Here is a 16,537-nt window from a genome sequence, read left to right as displayed (position 1 = left end):
TCAGCAGCAGGATAGATATCATGTATTAATTTGAACTGAACTTCTTTCACCTTCGGTGCGATTGGTCATTTAAGATAGGACTTTGTTAATGCAATTTCACTATCAGAAATCTTTGTTTTTGTTGATTTATCAATATAGAATAGTTTTTCTTTAACCATACTTCCAATTACTTTGTTATTACATTTTCGTTAACCAAATTTCAATTCACCAATTTTTAACTCAGGAAGTTTAATAAACACGTTTGAATTAGTGAGGATATTTTTAATCATGTATTTCAAGGAAGTGGAATAGCTCTAATGATTTGATTAAATTCTCTATAAGAGCATTTAAGATTAAACTTTTCGACAAAAGAATTAACTTGTAACAAATTACCATTTTCATCCATCAAATCCGTCACATATAGGATTTTTTTGTCATACCATTCTTGTTTAAATAAAGTCTTTCTGTTAATTACTATGGTTCTATTATTCCACAAGGTGGAGCTATGCGGTGTAAAGTTGTGAGTGAACATCATTTTCCAATAGAGCAGTATTTGTTTATGGAAGTCAGATAGTTTGATTGGTAATTTAGATATTTCGAAGTCGCATCTTGACAAAAACTTTAATCCTCCTAAATTTTGAAAAATATATTTTGGCATGTGAAACCATATAGAATTTGGTTGAGTTAAAAAGGCTTTTATCCAGTTTATCTTTAATACACAAACCATAGCTTCAAAATCAGCAGCTTTTAACCCACCATATTTGTAATCTTTAACCATCACAGACTTTTTAAGGTAGTGTGTCTTATTCTTCCATATGAAATTAAAAATTGAATTTACCTTTTTAATCATTTGGGGGGGGGGGCATAAAGAGATTTACAGGGATATACTAATTTTGATAACCCTTCTGCTTTTGTTAATAAGATTCTGCCAATAATAGAGTGATCTCTCATGAGCCAATGGTTTTCATGCTGTCTATTTTTTCTTCTATGTTTAGTTGTTCTCTCTTATTTCTATCTTTATTAAACCTAAATATTTTATTTCAGTTTTGACCGGGATGGAGCCTATATCTGTCTCAGCACATGGATGAAGAGAGAGTTTTTCACATTTCTTTAGGTTTAGACATAATCCTGAAGCTTTAGAAAAGACTGAAATTATATCTAATGCTTTTTCAATTAATGATTTATCTTTAACAAAAATTACTGTGTCATCTGCAAATTCACTTATTTTAAATTCATAATCAAAAATAGCGATTCCTTTAAAGTGATGGTGGTTTAAGATTAGATATGCTAGGATTTGTGTATATAAAATGAATAGTTTTGGCGAAATAGGGCAACCTTGTCTAATACCACGTGACATCTTAATATTTGGTGTCATTCCAGGGTTGAGGGAGATGTAGCTATAGATAAAAACATTTTTGTAATCTCACAGAACCCTTCTCCAAATCCGAGTTTTTTGAGTACCGTAAACATAAAACCGTGTTCCACAGTATCAAAGGCTTTGAAAAAATGTATAAACAAGGCTATCTGGTTGTATGTATGATTGGTAATCAATCATATCTAGGATCAGTCTAATGTGATTTTGAATATATCTTCCTTTAATAAAAGCTGATTGATGCTCTCCGATAAATTTCCCAATTATATGCTTTAAATAATTCACATACACTAAAGCCAGAAGTTTATAATCATTACATAGTAAGGTTATTGGTCTACAGTTGTCTAGCTGCAATGGATGTTTGTGTGGTTTTGGTAATAAGGTTATTAGTCCTGTTTTCATAGTAGGGGACAAACATCCTTTCTTACTACATTCCAAAAGCGCGTTATATAGTAGCTTTTTTATATCTGGCCAAAAATGTTTTAAAAATTCAGCTCTTAAACCATCTATCCCAGGTGATTTTTCATTTGTTTTAATGCATTTTCAATTTCTATTTCAGTTAATTCTTCTTCCAGTATATGTTTGTCAACAAAATTCCATTTTTTTATATTTTTGTCAACTATTTTAAATAAAAGGTCGCAATCTGATTAGTTGAAATTTGATTTATATAAGTTACTATAGAAGAGATGAATTTCTTCTTTGACTAACTTCTGGTCTTCAATTATAGTCTCATTTGTCATAAGTTTGCTGATTTTTTTCTTGGTTTGTCTTTGTTTTTCAAGACCAAAGAAATAGGTTGAACTTTTTTCTTCCTTTTCGATCCATCTAGCTCAGGGGTGTCAAACTCATTTTAGGGTGAGGGCCGGATGAGAAGAAAATGTGACCATGTGCGGGCCGAATTTATTATTATTTTTTTTTAATCATAGTGCATCAAATTACAACAAATACACTATATTCTGTAAAACTGCATTTAACAAGTCCTCAGAAACTGTTCATTAACACTCTTATTCCTTTTTAATACTACTACTACTAATAATAATGATAATAAAAAAGATTTGATATTTAATACTATTGTTCAAATCATCCCGCGGGCCGTATTGGACACCATAGTGGGCCGTATTCGGCCCGAGGGCTGTATGTTTGACACCCCTGATCTAGCTCTTGATTGAACATACGCTCCATTTGGCTTTTTTATAAACATGTCATCTAATTGGGACTGCAGTGACTTCAATTCAGTAATGTTACCTAGGGACAATTGTGCATTCCTTGTTAGTGAATTAATTTTGTCGATTAGATCTTTTTGTCTTCGTTTCCTTAAATGAGTTTTTTACCTGCGTCAACTGCTATTTGTTTGGTTCTAAACTTGAACCATTCCCATTGACTAATATCATTCAAATCTAGCTTTTCAGCCTCTAATATAAGAGACTTCACTTGATCACAAAATTCATCATTTTGTAAGAGATCATTATTGGACTTCCATATATTAGAAGATTCTTATTGTTGCTTGGATGTTACTAATTTTAAACTGATCATACAAAAAAACAGAACCTGCAAAAAGCACTACCGCTCACTCCGCCATCTTGACTCCTCTCTCCCTAACTTAGTTCTTGAGGTCAATGTGAACGGTGTGTTGTTTTATTATTTGTATTACTGAATGATATAGTTACAAGTTTATTTCATGCCATACATTATTGCAATGTAAATGTTTTGATGTAGTGCGTTAGTAACTTTTTTTCTCTTATGACTGGAGTGAATTTTTTCAGTTAAAAGGCAACTACTAGCCAGTTGGTTCAATGTCATCTTATAAAATAAACACATTTCTCCTTTTACAGAGCTTTTCATGGAGTTACCTTGTGAATGTCTTAGTTTCCAGCATATAGTGTTTAGTTGTTCGTGTGGTCTTGAGGAGAACGTTTCTCGGTCTCCTTATGGTAAGGCAAAGCAAGTTTTTATTATCATACACAGGGGTTATTTAATGTGGTTTTATAAAAACAAGATTTTAAAAAGTTAAACCAAGACAAAAAAGCAAAATAGAGATGAAAAAAACTTATTTTAATAAAAATTGCTTAGAAAATCTAAAAAAATTTGATTAGAAGTGCAGTAGGCCTATGTCCTGCCCCGCTCGTCTGCTCCTCCCGTGTGCCACGCCCCCTTGTTAACCCCGTGTGGATTCCCTGTGTTTATCAGCTGTTTCCAGTTGTTTTCATTATCGCTGATGCGTCTGGAACGTAACTTCTGCGATAGGCGGGGGATCACTATATATTTTAAGGCTTAAACTATAAAAAAGTTTATGTATATGGTCTTTCTATATCGCGGATTTTCACCTATGGCTGATGGATCCACCACCTATTGCGGAAGTTACGTTCCAGACCCATCAGCGATAGGTGAAAATCCGCGATATAGAAATATACATTAACATATACATTAACTTTTTTATAGTTTAAGCCTTAAAATACCACTCCCACGTGCTTTAAACACATGTTAACTTATTAAAACGCACTTTGTAAACACATATGATATGTGGATGTTGGGCTAAGGATATGTGACATAAAATATGAGAATTTCTGATATCATTCGAATGTTTCTAGTAATGCATCGTGTTGGTCTTAAATTTTACTAAATTTTAATGGTCTTAAAAGGTCTTAAAAAGGTCTTAAATTTAACTTACTGAAACCTGCAAGAACCCTGCACTCAGTGGGAGGAGATCCATCTGTGAGGCCAGGGGCATGACTTTCTTCAGATCTGTGTTATTTTTCTGTCTGAAATGAAGGAAATAGGAGCCAGGCCAGAGCACAATTGTCTTATCTGTCGTCACTGTGGGCCCAGCCTTTGTTTGGATTTGGTGCTTTCAGAGCGTGCGCGTCTGTTTATGGATGTACAAGTGTGGCGAAAGTAAGGTGGAGTGACCGGGTGGGTGAGTATGTACCTGTCTACCTAGCTTCTCCTCTAAGTCACTTGCTGGGCATCTAAGGTGACAGTCTGTAGCTCTGTGCCCTCCCCTTCCCCCCCACCCCCACCACTGCCTGCCTGTTCTGTCAGCTTCCACCCTGTCACCCACCTGCCAGTGACACCCCTGCCATTGTTTCCAGGGATCTCTCTTTTGCCAAGGTGCTGCTGCAGTGAGGCAGCATGCTGAGATGATTCAGTCAGTTTGGGGGGATAATTATGAATCCCAGTCTTTCTGTTGTCCTGCTGTTGATTCACACATGCGTAAAAATATACTGTAGTTCAGGCCAAGTTTAGGCTGTTGCTCTGAGAACATTGAAAAATATTGTTCTTATAAATATTAAACAAAGTCTTTTGTTTCCCCTTTCATCCATCCTCTTTTACTGCTTATCCAGTGCATGGTTGTGCTGAGTCTGGAAGGCATCTTAGGTAGCAGAGGGCACAAGGCAGAGGACATCCTCATATACTATGAGCGATTTAGAAACGCCAATTTGCCTAGGGTTTGGACTGTAGAAGGAAACCCACATAAATACAGGAATAACATATTAACTCCAACACACACAGAACAGGGGCAATATGCAGACCCTCAGTGCAGTAGGCGTGAGGCTGCACTGCTACCAACTGACACAGTGGTGTTCTTTTTTAGCATTATAGCACCTGATTGCGTGGTGAAATCTCACCTTTGCAACCCATGCTTGACAGACAGGCAGCAATGCCTTCTATGTGTCAAATGGAGCTTGTTCTCCTCTAAGCTCCTTCCAACACTGCGGCACTGCGGCACCTCTAGCAGAACTTCCTGTTTCTGTCAAAAGAAGCCTCTCATATCTGTTGGCCTGAAGGAAGACAGTGAAGACATATCAATTAGCCTAACCTGATACCAGGGTAGTTGGGGAAAGGGGATTCTTATCAGTCACGTAAAAGTAATTACATGTAAATTAGGTTTTTACAATTTAGGGCCAATGTGCATTAATATCGATCCAAACCGATGGTTTCAGCCAGGCTGTATAAGTATGACGTTAAACTGCATCCAGCCCTGCAAGTAGTCCTCAAACTTGCAGGGAAACATTTTTTTCTGGGGGTTGGTGGCGGAATTGGCACTCCAGCCACCATAAAACAACTCACAACTGCTTGATACAAATAAGCACAATACTCTTCTGCTCTCCATAGGAGTAGCTCTGCTGCAGCCGCCTGCAGGAAGGCTGCACGCACCATGAAGGGGATGGGGGAAAGCCTTGAGGAGACCCATCCCTGTATGAGTCGAAACCGTCGGAGAGCTAATAGGGTCAGGCCTGTTGGGGATCGGGGCTGGTGTTGTGTCTAAGGCGTCATCTACTGCGTAGCGGCACTTGGGTCCCAGTTTGAGATGACCCATCCGGGTGAGCGCGTGGAAAGTCTTGTCTGTCCGGCAAGATGACCATCTTCCTCTGCTGTTGGTGGAGCTTCATAAACTCTGCATTTCGGTGGCAGCACTCTCCAAGGTACGCACGCCGGGGAGTAGACAGATCTCTGTAGGTGGGTATACCTACTTTTGGTCTGGTCGGTCTGATGGCTGCCATACTCAGGAAGTAGCTGTTGCCATAGCAGATCGGCTCCTTCCGATGGTGTCTGACGTCACTCCTTTCCTTGGGTGTCTTTTCTGTTGTCTCAGTGTATGCTCTGACCGCGTAAGTGATGTCTCATTCATGGAGACATTTTACTTGCAACTTTGCTCGGTGGTTGAAGGGTGCCCACAAGGTGACACTCCTCTGGTCATAGGTGACTTCAATGCGACCACTGGCACTAACAGGGCTGGCTACAAGGATTGTGTCGGTCCCCATGGGTCTGGAGATCATGGTGAAAGTGGCTCCATGTTCCTTGACTTTACGAAAGGTCAGGGACTGCGAGTCGCTGGATCCTGGTTCCAATGCCCTGAGCTGCACCATTGGACTTGATACTCCAATACTGGTGGTGCGGCAAAGGAGATCGACCACATCTTCGTGGGCAGATGCTAGAGGCTCCTGCAGAACTGCAGGGTCTACAGAAGTGCCCAGCTTGTGAATTCTGACCACAGACTTGTTGTTTCTACTCTGAAAATTCAGCTTAGATCCAGTAGGCTACCACCTACAAGGAGAACGAAGCTGGACTTAGCCAGACTCCAAGATCAAGCTGTTTCTGATGAGTTTGCACACAATTTGTGTGAAGAACTTGCAGACTTCGGTGCAACTGCTGACTATAATGTGATGTGGGAGACCTTCCGTGATAAGACCGTGAAGGTTGCCAAGGGTTGTGTTGGTGTTGCCAGTGTTCCCAGAAGGAGGTGTTTCATCTCGCAGGGCACTCTGAATATTATCGAGAGGAGTCGCAGCCCATGACTTAGTGGCAACTCCAGTCTGTACCGGGAACTGAGAAGGACGTCTGTGAGGGCTCTGAGGGCAGATAAGGAGGCATTTGTTAGACAAATCTGTGAGCAGGTGACACACCATCTATGGTCTAGTGACCCACGTCCTGCTTACAGAGGAATCGAAGCATTACACATATCTGAATCTGTCCCTCGGAGACTCACAGTCAGGGCGAGTGATGGATTGTATTCGCATGGTAATTTGATTGACAGCGCAACGCTGAAATGCGACCCAGAAACATCCCCATCGGCGCCATAAAAGGGGGGTAGGGATGTGGCTAGGTGACAATTGTCATGACCGGCTCGTACGATCCTCGTGTGTGGCACGCCCCCTCATTACCTACGTGTATTACCCCGATTGTGATAACCTGTTTCCTGTTATTTTCGGCTTATCTTGTGTATTTAGTCCGCATCTGAGTCTGTTTTCCCCAGATCCGTCATTGATGTTTGTCGCCATCTGCCCTGTCTTTACCGTAATAAAACCCCTCTTTCCTTCATCCTCGCCTGCTTGCCCCATCCTTCCCTGCTTCCTGCCTGTTCGGTACCCGTGGTCACAACAGAATGACGGATCTCCACAAGGAAGACTCACCTCCGTAATCCGAGCGGCAATGCGTCAGATTTCTCCAGGAGGTGATTTACTGGCTCAGCCAGCCCAAGGTCCGAGACGACCCTGAGGCGCTGGAGCTGGCCACCCGGAGCGGGACCCTCCTGGAGGAGATGTCCCCACCCGGGAACGCACATAAATTAAAACAGTTACACAAAAATCTCCGGCTGCTGACGCAACGCGTGATTGAGGGGAGGATTCAGCCGGCCGCGCCACACACAGCAGCGGCTGTAAACCCGCCTTCCGTCCCTACGTAAACGGCACAACCTCTCTCCACAACCGCTAGCCGGAGGAAAAAGAAGAGGAAGCCAAGAGAGAAACCAGAGGCAGCCCCAACCGTCTTCCTGGGAACCACCTCTCTGTCCCCCACTTCACTCCTGGCTAGTGTAGCCGTTGGCGGCTTATTTCTACAGGGAGGCACGCCTAGCTCTTAAAGGGGCAACGCCTGCACATGAGATGCCAACCATGGCTCCCATCCCTGACCCACCTGTACCACCCGTCTTGCCTGCAGCCTGCCTACTTGTCCCGCCTGTCTTGCCTGCAGCCTTGCCTGTCTCGTCTGCCCTGCCCATCCTGCCCGTCTTGTCAGCGCCCCCTGCTGGCCACGAGTCGGTGGTTCCAGCTGCTGCACCCGAAGCCCCGCCTCTGCTTGCAGCTGCACCCGGGGCTCCTGTGCTGGCCTCCGGCTGCCACTCCGCCCGAGGTTCCGGCGGCCGCTGTACCGCCCAGTGAGGCTCCGGCTGCTGCGGCGCCCCCTGCTGACCAGGAGGCGGCGGTGGCTGCTGCAGCGCCCCCTGCCGGCCACGAGTCAGCGGTGGCTGCTAGGGCGCCCCCTGCCGGCCCAGAGCCCGCGGCCCGCCTGCCTGCTGCTGCCACTACGCCCGCAGCCCGCCTGCCGGCAGCCGCCACTACACCTGTCCTGCCTGTCTCACCAGTTGATGCTCCGGCCCCTGTGCAGCTACGCCTAAGGTCCTGGCGCCTCCTCCGCCTGCAGCAACGCCTGAGGTCCCGGCACCGCCTTCACCTGCTGCACCGCCTGAGGTTCCGGTGCTGCCTGCAGCTGCGCCCAGGGCTCCTGCGCCGGCCCCACCTCTGGCTGCGCCCAAGGCTCCTGCTGCGGCTCCGCCTCTGCCTGCTGCGACACCCGCAGCCCGCCCGCCTGCTGCCGCCGCTCTTGCCCGAGGCGGCCCCTGCTGCGGCTCCGCCCGTCCTGCCTGTCTCGTCGGCTCCGCCCGCTGCTCTGCCTGAGCCTCCACCCGCTGCTGCCCCCGAAGTTCCTGCTACGGCTTCACCCGAGACCCTGGCTCCTGCTCCGGCTCTACCTGTGCCTGATTTCCAGGCTCCGCCCTCACCTGATGCCCCGGCCTAGTCTCTGCCTGTCCTGATCCCTGCTCCAGTCCCCCCAGCACTGGTCCCAGTCCCCGAGGAGGTCCCAGACAGTTCGACCACTGCTCCTTCCTCCTTGGAGGAGGAAGAGCTCGAGTGGGACCCTTCCTCTGCCTTCGCCCAGCAAGGTCGATCCCGGCAAAAGCCCCGCCTGTCAGTGTCCCGAAAGGGGAGAGGACACCCTACCCCCTGGCTCGCCCTCACTTGCCTTGGCTGGGGCTTGGGGGGCGCCTGCGGGTCCTGTGGCTCCGGGTCGGCCATCACCTGCGGGTCCTCCTCTGACGCCTCGTCGCCTGGCCTCGGTCCCCCTGCTCCAGCACGTCGATGGATGGCGCCTTTGCCAGCTATGGCTGTACCGTCGCTTGCTGCGGCTCCCCCCCCCTCCTTGCCTTCGCTGGTGCCCCCTCCAACTCCCTCCTTGTCCCCTTCGTCTGTCCCTCAGCCTTGTCCCCTGCGTGGTCCCCTCCTGCTCCTGCCTCCCTGTCGCCTGCGGCCCCTCCAGCCGCCGCCTGTCGCCCGCCTTCGCTCCCTCGGGCTCCCCTTTGTCCCCCGTCCGTTCCTGTCTGGCCTCCCTTGTTTGCTCCTCGTCCCTTTGTCCCTCCTGTCTCTGCTCCTCATCCCCCTCTGGTTCCTTCATTCACTCCTGGCCCTTTTGTTCCGCCTGTCAGTGTTCCTCCTGTGTCTCCCTTCCTGGTCTGTCTGTCCACGTTTCCCGTTCTGTGTCAGACCTTGTCGTGGTTTCTGCCCCTCTGCCAGTTCTGTGTCTCTGTTTTGTTCCCTGTTCTTCATTGATGGTTTTGTTTTGTTTTTCAGGTCCCCAGTCTCGTCTCGTCCGTCACCTCCCCTGAGGCGTGCCCGGAGTGCTCGCCTTTGGGGGGGGGGGGGGGGGGTTCTGTCATGACCTGCTTGTATGATCCTCGTGTGTGGCATGCCCCCTCATTACCTACGCGTATTACCCCATTGTGATCACCTGTTTCCTGTTATTTTCGGCTTGTCTTGTGTATTTAGTCCACGTCTGAGTCTGTTTTCCCCAGATCCGTCATTGATGTTCGTCGCCGTCTGCCCTGTCTTTACCGTAATAAAACCCCTCTTTCCTTCATCCTCGCCTGCTTGCCTCGTCCTTCCCCACTTCCTGCCTGTTCGCTACCCGTGGTCACAACAACAATGGCTCATTCATACACATTGCTACATATTCAATGAAAGGAGCCAGAAATAGTGACATATTTATTTGACATTTATCTGACATATTTATAATATACATTAAAATAAAGATGAGTGTAATGACAAAACAAATATATAAGAAATAATTTGCCATGAGTTAAGTTTGTGATATTTGAAGAAATGTGTGATCATGCCCCAGTCAGTGAGAGTGTGTTTCCTACCCCTAGACCCCAGAGGGTTAAAAGAGGACAACATTTATCAAGACTTTTTGCAATGCTGGCTCCTCAGTGGTGGAACGAACTTCCTCTTGCCATAAGAACGGCCGAGTCCCTTCCTGTCTTCAAGCGTTGTCTGAAAACACAACTCTTCAAGGAGTACCTAGAAGACTAATACCCCCTTTCTGTCCACTCTCTCTATTAAAAAAAAATAAAAAATTCCTGACCTTTTTCCTAACAAGGTTTTTTTAATATAAAGCATACTTAGCGCTAACTTGACAGTTGTTGATTTTAGGTCTAGCTTATAAATCGAAGAACACTCATGGACTACAAAGCACTGGTTGTAAGTCACTCTGGAAAAGAGCGTCTGCTAAATGCTGTAAATGTAAATGTTTCTTCGGAGAATCCTTGGGTACCGCTGGTTGGACTTTGTGTCGAACGAGCGATTGCTAGAGGACTCTCGAATGAGGCACATTACCTGCATTGTAAGGGAGCGTCAGTTACGGCACCATGGCCATGTGGCGTGTTTCCCTGAGGGTGATCTGGCTCGCAGGATCCTCATTGCTGAGGACCCGAGTGGCTGGACCAGGCCAAGGCGATGCCCAGGTAACACCTGGCTGTGGCAGATGGAGGGTGGGACTGGACCGTGTATCTGCCTGGGGGATCCTTGCCCGGGATCCCGAGGAGTTTCGCTCTGTGGTGGGTGCGGCAACATGCTGCACCAGCGCAAGCTCCCCAACCTGACCTGACCTGCTCTTTGTGGCTACATGGGATGGCAAGTGTTACTTCTAAGGTTAACTCATTTTTGTGCATAGTATATTCAAAATTGCTGAGTCACGTGAGGAATTATTTCGATTTCAGGGCTAAATATTTCATCAGTGTAGAATGTAACCCAGTAGGAAAACCTGTGTTGCATAAAATAGATAAGGGTATATTCATCATTTGGAAGAGGTTTTAGTTTATGTGCATAGTTGTATATTTTTTATTTTGTTTAGGGGAGCTTTATTGGGTTTTGTTAGTTGGACAGTTTATGTGGCGCGATTCCCTTAAAAAAAACACTCTAGCTCCGCCCTACGGTGGCCGAGAGAGCTCAACGCGCTGCAACTTCAAGAAAACACATGCAAACATTAAAAAAACACAACAAATTAAGAAAACGTCTCCATCAGTTTGACAACACAGGCGCTGCAAATACACGAACGCGCAGCAAACACAAAAAACGCGCTGCAAACACAAAAAACGTGCTGCAAACACAAAAAACGCGGTGCAAATACAAAAAACGTGCTGCAAACACAAAAAAAGCGCTGCAAATAGCAGGCACCACAACGGAAATGTTTCAGGGGGACCTCAAAAAGTGACGAACCCATCTGGGAGCTGATTATTTGTTCATATTACCTCTGGGCACAGCCTGGCATGACACCTGGTCCTCACCTGCAGGTTTATGGGCATTCTCCACGACAAAACTAACATTTCGCCCACATGAGCTACAAAATTTGTGCAAAGTTGGCCGCTGAAAGCCACAGAACGGACAATACATTTTGATCTGAAAAAACAAACAAAAACAAAAAATAACAATGTTACCGATTTTAGCATGCTTTATTTGTATTCCGTTGTTCATTATTATTAAGGGGTCTGAATAAATTGTAAAATATATTTTTTTCCATCAATCTATAATGAATTTTGACCTGATTTTAACCATTAATGAAGCACTGCAGAATTTTGTCATTTATTTGCATACATTTATTTAGATATTTATTGGCAATTAAATTAATAACGTTCCACAGTTAAGTGTGTGATTCGTCAGATTAGTCTAATATCCAAAAGACCAATGAATCGTATGATAAGGTTGTTAAAAAAAAAAAACACCTTTTAGTTCACGCACAACACCTCTGCTCTGACCAAAAGCCACTGAACAAATAATCAGCTCCCAGATGGGTTCGTCACTTTTTGAGGTCCCCCTGAAACATTTCCGTTGTGGTGCCTGCTATTTGCAGCGCTTTTTTTGTGCTTGCAGCACGTTTTTTGTATTTGCACCGCGTTTTTTGTGTTTGCAGCACGTTTTTTGTGTTTGCAGCGCGTTTTTTGTGTTTGCTGCGCGTTCGTGTGTTTGCAGCGGGTTTCCGTATTTGCAGCGCCTGTGTTGTCAAACTGATGGAGACGTTTTCTTAATTTGTTGTGTTTTTTCATGTTTGCATGTGTTTTCTTGAAGTTGCAGCGTGTTGAGCTCTATCGGCCACCGTACCGCCCCCTTAAGATGAAAAAAACCCAGGGTGAAGCAGGAAAAGAGAGCGCAGAAAGAAAAGCGGTTTGCTGGCGGGAAAGGAGTAGCAGAGTTTTGCGATTTGACTATAGTTTAAGCACATCATTTTATTGTTATTTTTTTTTGCAACAAAAATGCTGGGGACGCTTACTTGGAGTCTTGGCTAGGTTTTTTTGGGATCCAGAAGAGCCCCATAATTTGGATTCTCTCCTTGAGGAAGGAGATGGCGAGCCAACCACCGAGGAATATTTAAAAAGAAGAAGTGCTTGTGGATTCTTCTTACCCCGACCCCGTCGGTCTTGTAGGATTGTGGGGGGTGAGGGTAAAATGCGGATTCCGCCGGACGTAAACAAAGGAGGAGCTCAGCATTGCGGTGCAACTGCGCAGTCAGTACAATACGGTTGTCTGAAATCGTATTGTTCTTAATGTTAACATTAATTTCATTGTTAATTTGTTAAAAATGTGAAAATGTTCTATATATTATCTGTTGAGCGTTCTCTGGTCGAGGATAATCTGCATTTTTCCCCTCTCTTGTCCCGTCAGACAGACGTGGATGTCCATGGCTACCAACGTCACTGTTCATGGATGCCTGTTCCTGACGAATAAAATAAATAATAATAAATCAATAAATAAATATGTCTTTCACCAAACATGTCAGTATTTTATTGTAATTCTGTATTTCTGTAGGTCTCACATCCAAGCACTATTGAACTGTTTTGGTGTTATCTGATTAAATTTTCTCATATAAGTACAGCTATACTGTACAGCTTGAAAGCACTCCTGTGAAATATCTACGTAGAAACGTGGTTGCCACTGTACAAGCCATTTTATCAGAATTAATACACGAAATAAATAAAAGAAAAAGGATATTGCAATTAAAGCATCTGTTATATTGAAACATGGAAGTGGCACGTAGAAATCCTGCCCTGGGACATGTGATATACTGCCGGAAAGCTGGCAATTTGTACTATACGGAAATGCATGGAAGTTCCCAGGGCAGGATTTCTAAATGTGCACTTCGCCCTGTACAATGTAACCATGGGGAAGCTGCCATAAATAATCTTCAACTAAAAGTCCACGGAAGTGGCACGCAGAAATCCTGCCCTGGGACATGTGATATATACTGCCGGAAAGCTGGCAATTTATACTATACGAAAATGCCCGGGGCAGGATTTCTAAATGTGCATTTCGCCCTGTACACTGTAACCATGGGGAAGCTGCCATAAATAATCTTCAACTAAAAGTCCACGGAAGTGGCACGCAGAAATCCTGCCCTGGGACATGTGATATACTGCCGGAAAGCTGGCAATTTGTACTATACGAAAATGCATGAAAGTGCCCGGGGCAGGATTTCTAAATGTGCATTTCGCCCTGTACACTGTAACCATGGGGAAGCTGCCATAAATAATCTTCAACTAAAAGTCCACGGAAGTGGCACGTAGAAATCCTGCCCTGGGACATGTGATATACTGCCGGAAAGCTGGCAATTTGTACTATACGAAAATGCATGAAAGTGCCCGGGGCAGGATTTCTAAATGTGCATTTCGCCCTGTACACTGTAACCATGGGGAAGCTGCCATAAATAATCTTCAACTAAAAGTCCACGGAAGTGGCACGTAGAAATCCTGCCCTGGGACATGTGATATACTGCCGGAAAGCTGGCAATTTGTACTATACGGAAATGCATGAAAGTTCCCAGGGCAGGATTTCTAAATGTGCATTTCGCCCTGTACACTGTAACCATGGGGAAGCTGCCATAAATAATCTTCAACTAAAAGTCCACGGAAGTGGCACGTAGAAATCCTGCCCTGGGACATGTGATATACTGCCGGAAAGCTGGCAATTTGTACTATACGAAAATGCATGAAAGTGCCCGGGGCAGGATTTCTAAATGTGCATTTCGCCCTGTACACTGTAACCATGGGGAAGCTGCCATAAATAATCTTCAACTAAAAGTCCACGGAAGTGCTACGTAGAAATCCTGCCCTGGGACATGTGATATACTGCCGGAAAGCTGGCAATTTGTACTATATGGAAATGCATGAAAGTTCCCAGGGCAGGATTTCTAAATGTGCACTTCGCCCTGTACAATGTAACAATGGGGAAGCTGCCATAAATAATCTTCAACTAAAAGTCCACGGAAGTGGCACGTAGAAATCCTGCCCTGGGACATGTGATATACTGCCGGAAAGCTGGCAATTTGTACTATACGGAAATGCATGAAAGTTCCCAGGGCAGGATTTCTAAATGTGCATTTCGCCCTGTACACTGTAACCATGGGGAAGCTGCCATAAATAATCTTCAACTAAAAGTCCACGGAAGTGGCACGTAGAAATCCTGCCCTGGTACATGTGATATACTGCCGGAAAGCTGGCAATTTGTACTATACGAAAATGCATGAAAGTGCCCGGGGCAGGATTTCTAAATGTGCATTTCGCCCTGTACACTGTAACCATGGGGAAGCTGCCATAAATAATCTTCAACTAAAAGTCCACGGAAGTGCTACGTAGAAATCCTGCCCTGGGACATGTGATATACTGCCGGAAAGCTGGCAATTTGTACTATATGGAAATGCATGAAAGTTCCCAGGGCAGGATTTCTAAATGTGCACTTCGCCCTGTACAATGTAACCATGGGGAAGCTGCCATAAATAATCTTCAACTAAAAGTCCACGGAAGTGGCACGTAGAAATCCTGCCCTGGGACATGTGATATACTGCCGGAAAGCTGGCAATTTGTACTATACGAAAATGCATGAAAGTGCCCGGGGCAATATTTCTAAATGTGCATTTCGCCCTGTACACTGTAACCATGGGGAAGCTGCCATAAATAATCTTCAAGTGGCACGTAGAAATCCTGCCCCGGGACATGTGATATATTGCCAGGAAGGTCGGATTTGTACTTTACGAAAATTCAAGATTGAAGAATGAAGATTCAAAAGGTTTATTCGTCACGTACACAGTTGTACACATACAACATGTAGTGGAATGTAACCCTGGTCACTCTGAGCAGCTGTGCATGATAAGAGAGTAACAAAATATAGAAAAAATAAGAAAAATAATAAGATAAAAAATATATGAAATGTTCAGCTGTACATAATCTATACATAAGTGATAGGTAAGAGGTATATAAGTGCAATGTGGAAGAGGCCTGAGGTATGTGCCAATGATTTGGACAGGGTGAAGCAGCACCTAGAGGCATTGAGTATTGTCCTGATTTAGGAGCATTATGACCTGGGGGAAAAAGCTCTTCCTTAACCTTTCCGCTCTGGGGTGCGTTTCCCAAGACCATATGTATAGTTCGAACGAACGTTCGCAAACACAGTCATTAAGTTGCGTAGTTCGAACAACTCACGAGCTGTAGTTAGAAGCTTAGTCCCGGGTAAATACATCAGCGATGGTGGAAAATGCATTCTAAGAAGGGTATAGTGACCGTGTAAGTAAAAAATTTAATAATCTTTCATAACTAATAGGGAATAATTTAGCTCTACGATCATATATAATGTGAAGTTGTCTGAAAATGTAGTTTGAAACGTAATTGTTGTGTGGGTCTCTGGTCATAAGTATGGTAACTGTCGGTAGTGAGCAATAGGGACACCTTGCTGGGTGATGCGGGAAGAATCCTCTGTGTGACCCATCTGTACGTTGATGTCGAAATTCAACTCACCAGTGGCACTTGCACTCTCATCTAGCACATATTGTATGTTCTAGTCACTCTTTGGCTTCTTCTCATGTTTAGAAACATGTGTGAACAGTTTTGAGTCATTGTGTTTAAGTGATGACTACTGTATGGTGGCTGTGCTGAACTTCTGCAGCCTGTGTTTTCTATTTTGCATCAAAGTTCACCACAGTGCAAAATGTGTTTTGATGAATGGGAATGTGTTTAGAGTTTTGCTCAAATCTGCAAATTGTGTTTAAAGTTTCACCAAAAGAGTGATTGATTCAATAAATGAGTTTTGGCAATTGGAAGTTTTGTTCCAAGAATGAGGTTTAGTCTTTTAGCAATTCAGAAAAACTGTAACAGAAACATAAGGCAAGGTAAACTTTAACTTACCAAAGCTCTTTGGGGCCGTCAAACCAGATGTGTCCAGTTTATACAGATACTGCACAGTTAGGGGTAAAAGGCTGTTATGGGCAGGGTTAATCAATTGTACAGTTGTGCTTAAAATGGGGTATAAAATCCTTCAAATACTACAAAAGTTATGTAAGACAACTTTTGTTTTTTGTCTTGTAAACAAGTAC

This window comes from Paramormyrops kingsleyae, chromosome 6 (genome assembly GCF_048594095.1).
Source record: "Paramormyrops kingsleyae isolate MSU_618 chromosome 6, PKINGS_0.4, whole genome shotgun sequence".
In the NCBI taxonomy this organism is placed as follows: domain Eukaryota; kingdom Metazoa; phylum Chordata; class Actinopteri; order Osteoglossiformes; family Mormyridae; genus Paramormyrops; species Paramormyrops kingsleyae.
The sequence above is the reverse complement of the archived record's forward strand: the minus strand, read 5'-3'. Positions refer to the sequence as shown.